General features: G+C 45.3%; 1 protein-coding gene across 1 annotated transcript in view; it reads left to right on the top strand.

Annotated features, from left to right (window-relative positions):
* MFSD2A (major facilitator superfamily domain containing 2A) overlaps positions 1–4,444 on the top strand; it is a 24,054-nt gene extending 19,610 nt beyond the window's left edge. Inside the window, exon 15 of the transcript XR_002775579.1 lies at positions 4,312–4,444. The gene's annotated coding sequence lies outside the window, so the exon portion shown is untranslated. The remainder of the gene's footprint in view (positions 1–4,311) is intronic.
* The last annotated feature ends 396 nt before the right edge of the window (positions 4,445–4,840 follow it).

Here is a 4,840-nt window from a genome sequence, read left to right as displayed (position 1 = left end):
CGGCACTCTGCCCAGGGGGACAGCTTGAGGCTCTGTCTCAAAAAAAAAAAAAAAAAAGAATTTTGGTCCTGGGAAGCGCCTGTAGCTCAGTGGGTAGGGCGCTGGCCCCATATACCGAGGGTGGCAGGTTCAAACCCGGCCCTGGCCAAACTGCAACAGAAAAAAGCTGGACGCTGTGGCGGGCTCCTGTGTAGTCCCAGCTACTCGGGAGGCTGAAGCAAAAGAATTGCCTATGCCCAGGAGTTGGAGGTTGCTGTGAGCTATGTGATGCCATGGCACTCTACCAGGGTGATAAAGAGAGACTCTGTCTCTACAAAAACAAAAACAACAACAAAAAAGAATTTTGGTCCTTATCCTAAGGGAAGAGGGAAGCCATTAAAGAGTTTTAAGTAGGGGAGCCATGAGATAGATGAAGAGGGAGAGGTGCTCAAGGAGTAGGGTGCTGGCCCCATATATCTGAGGTGGTGGGTTCAAACCCAGCCCTGACCAAACCCCCCTCCCCCAAAAAACTGCAACTGAGATAGATGAAGAGTTTAGAAAGACCCTGTCATCTGTTCTGTGGAGAAAGAATTGAGGGTGAAAGTAGAAGCAAGAAGACTAATGGAGTTTGTGTAATGTTCCAAGAAAAACATACCAGACTGGGGTGGTGGCTGTGGAGATGGAAAGAAGAGGACTGATTTGGCTCAGCGCCTATAGCTCAAGCGGCTAAGGCGCCAGCCACATACACCAGAGCTGATGGGTTCGAATCCAGCCCGGGCCTGCCAAACAACAATGACAACTACAACCAAGAAATAGCCAGGTGCTGTGGCGGGTGCCTGTAGTCCCAGCTACTTAGGATGCTGAGGCAAGAGAATAGCTTAAGCCCAGGAGTTGGAGGTTGCTGTGGGCTGTGATGTCACAGCACTCTACCCAGGGTGACAGCTTGAGGTTGGGTCTCAGAAAAAAAGGACTGATTTGGCAGCTGGTTAGATTGGATATAATTGGTGGGGGGAGGCAGGAGGAGGGAAATATATGAAGGTGATGTCTGGATTTCTAACTTGGGAAACAATGAGTATACTCAGGAAACACAGGAGGAGGAGCAAGATTGCAGAGTAGGACAATTCTTCATTTGCCACTTGTTTGCATAATTTGTACATAAATAAGGAAGAAATTCTATCACCACTACTATTATATAACATTTTATTGGCCAATATAAATATGCAATATAAATTTCATTAGCTAATGCAATTAGGTGGGAAAAATTGGAAAGGAATAGGTAAAATTATTTTTATTTGTCAATCATATATTTATTTATTTATTTATGTCTACTTTTTTCTGTCACTCAGGCTAGAATGTCATGGTATCGGCCTAGCTCATAGCAGCCTCAAAGTCCTGGGCTCAAGCAGTCCTTCTTCAGTGTCCTGAGAAGGGGGGACTACAGGTGCCTGCCACCACACCCTGCTAATTTTTCTATTTTTAGTAGAGATGGAATCTCACTCTTGCTCAGGCTGGAGTCAAGAGTGCGGAGAACCTAAGTGAACCAACTAAAAATCTACTATAAATGGGCAGTGCCTGGGGCTCAAGGAGTAGGGCACCAGGCCCATATACCAGAGGTGGCGGGTTCAAACCCCGCCCTGGCCAAAATCTGCAAAACAAACAAACAAAAAGAACTACTATAAACAAGAAAACATGATTAGGAAATGGGGAATAAAGTTAATATACAAAAATCAATATTCTTTCTATAGACAAACTTTTCTTTTTTTTTTTTTTTTGAGACGGAGCCTCAAGATATCCCCCTAGGTAGAGTGCCATGGCATCACGCTCACAGCAACCTCTAACTCCTGGGCTCAAGCGAGTCTCTTGCCTCAGGCTCCCAAGTAGCTGGGACTACAGGTGCCCACCACAACGCCTGGCCGTTTTTTGGTTGCAGCCATCATTGTTGTTTGGCGGGCCCGGGCTGGGGATTCGAACCCGCCACCTTAGGTGTATGTGGCTGGCGCCTTAGCTGCTTGAGCCACAGGCGCCGAGCCTAGACAAACTTTTCTATAGCTAAACTGCAGTGTTCAGTGTGATAACTACACCATATGTGGCAATTTAATTTTAAACTTAAAGTAATTAAAATAAAATTTAAAATCCAATTCCTTAATCACACTGCTTACATTTTAAGTTGTCATAACCACATGCAACTAGTGGCCACTATATTAATGCCATTATAGAACATTTCCATCGTTGCAGAAAATTCTGTTGTTCAGTGTTGATTTAGAAGATACAGTGAAAGATAAGACCTTATTTATGAGAGCAACAGAATCCCTAGAAATAAGAATGAAATAATTCCACTTGGCGCCATGGCTCATGCCTGTAATCCTAGCACTCTGGGAGGCCTAGGAGAATGAATAGCCTGAATTCAGGAATTCAAGACCAGCGTGAGCAAAAGAGAGACCCAATGTCTACTAAAAATAGAAAAACTAGCTGGGCATGGAGGCGAGCACCTGTAGTCCTAGCTACTTGGTGTAGGAAAAGAATTCTCAAACCCTGACAGAAGGGCAGGCATTTAGGAACTCAGGTCAGAAACCACAATCTCCTCCCCAGATTCCTGGAGTGCCTCATGTCCTGGAAGGTACTAAGGCTATGCCCATCATACTGACCCGCACTAGAGAAGTGCCCGGGTGGTACTCTCTGGGCTCACTGCCCCATTCCAGCTATACTGATGAGGCTAATAAAAGTCTTTTGTAGGGCAGCACCTGTGATTCAATGGAGTAGGGCACTGGCCCCATATGCTAAAGGTGGTGGGTTCAAAATCAGCCCCAGCCAAAAACTGCAAAAAAAAAAAAAAGAAAAAGAAAAAAGTAAAAGCCTTTTGTAACTGGGTGGGAGCTGAACTGATACCTGGTCAGTCTCCCTTTTTCTGTTAAAGTCTTTCCTTGTCCCTGGACTGGCCTCCTCTCCTTTCTTGTGGATTGTCCTTGTCCCTGGACTGGCCTCCTCTCCTTTCTCACCTCTGTTCTATACCAGAATCTCTGACTTGGGAGGCTGAGGCAAGAGGGTCACTTGAGCTGAGATTTTGAGGGTGCTGTGAGCTATGACGCCATTGCACTCTACCCAGGGCAACATGGTGAGACTGTCTCAAAAAATAGTGTCTTGACTTGGTTCCCATAGCACAGTGGTTATGGCACCTGCCACATACTGAGGCTGGTGATTTTGAACCTTGCTGGGCCAGCTAAACAATGACAACTGCAGAAAAAAAAAAAGCCTGGCATTGTGGTGGACACCTGTAGTCCCAGCTACTTGGGAGGCTGAGGCAAGAGAATCGCTTAAGCCCAAGAGTTTGAGGTTGCTGTGAGCTGTGACACCATGGCACTCAACCCAGGGTGACATAGTGAAACTCTGTCTTAAAAAAAAAAAAGTGAAAAAAAAAAGGGGTGGTGCCTGTGGCTCAAAAGGGTAGGGTGCTGGCCCCATATGCTGGAGGTGGTGGGTTCAAACCCAGCCCCAGCCCCCCCCAAAAGTGTCCTTTTTGTAGTCTGTTTAGTGCCATTTTTTTTGTTTGTTTGTTTCTTTTTGTGTGTGTGTGTTTCTTAGGATTTCACTACTAAATGACCCCTAAGGCTGGGTGTGGTGGCTTATGCTTGTAATCCTAGCACTTTGGGAGGCTGAGGCAGGTGGATTGCTTGAGCTCAGGAGTTCAAGACTAGCCTGAGCAAGAGCAAGACCCTATCTCTATTAAAAATAGCAAAACTGGGCAGTGCCTGTGGCTCCATATACTGAGGGTGGTGGCTTCAAATCCAGCCCCGGCCAAACTGCAACAAAAAATAGCTGGCGTTGTGGTGGGCACCTGTAGTCCCAGCTACTCAGGAGGTTGAGGCAAGAGAATCACCTAAGCCCAGGAGTTGGAGGTTGCTGTGAGCTGTATGATGCCGAAGGTGACAAAGTGAGACTCTGTCTCTACCAAAAAAAAAAAAAAAAGCAAAACTAGCCAGATATAGTAGAGTGTGCCTGTAATCCCAGCTACTCAGGAGGATGAGGCAAGAGGATGGCTTGAGCCCAGGACTCAGGGCACAAAGTGAGATTCTGTCTCAAAATAATAAAAATAAAATGGCCCCCAAGCACAGCACTAAAGTATGTTCTAGTGTTCCTAAGCACGAGAAGGTTGTTGCTATGATGTGAATGTGTTCCCCAAATTTCATGAGTTGAAAACTTAATCCTCAAATTTAGATGTTGGTCGGAAGTGTGGCCTTTGGGAGTTAATTAGGATTAGATAAGGTCATCAAGGTGGCTTTACAAGAAGAGAAAGAGAGACATGAACTGACACACACACTCTTGCCCTTTTCCTAGGTGATGACCTTTGTCAGAAAGATGGCCCTGACTGGATGTTGGAGTCATGATCTTGGATGTGCAAGCCTTCACAACTATAAGAAATACATTTCAGGTGGCACCTGTGGCTCAAAGGAGTGGGGCGCTGGCCCCATATGCTGGAGGTGGTGGGTTCAGACTCAGCCCCGGTCAAAAAAAAAAAAAAAAGAAACACATTTCTTCCCCATAAATGCATTATTGTACACAGCTATGATTTAATAAAAAGAAAAGAAAAGAAACACATTTCTTCATAAATCATCCAGTCTTGGGTATTCTGTTATAGCAACAGGAAATGAACTAATAAAATTGGTGCCAAGAGTGGGTGGTTGCTATAACCTGAAATGTGGAAGTGGCTTTGGAATTAGGTAATGGGCAGAGGCTGGAAGAGTTTGTAGGACGATCTAGAAAAAGGCTATGTTTCTCTAAATTGACCACGAGAGGTGATTCTGGTGAGGGCTCAGAAGAAGCCTAGAACTTAACTCATAGCTGTGACTAGAACACTTTTAGAACT

The sequence above is a fragment of the Otolemur garnettii genome, unplaced genomic scaffold (genome assembly GCF_000181295.1).
Source record: "Otolemur garnettii isolate 467f Iridium unplaced genomic scaffold, OtoGar3 scaffold00144, whole genome shotgun sequence".
NCBI classification, from domain to species: domain Eukaryota; kingdom Metazoa; phylum Chordata; class Mammalia; order Primates; family Galagidae; genus Otolemur; species Otolemur garnettii.
Note: the sequence above shows the minus strand (reverse complement) of the source record. Positions and strands in the feature narration are given on the sequence as shown.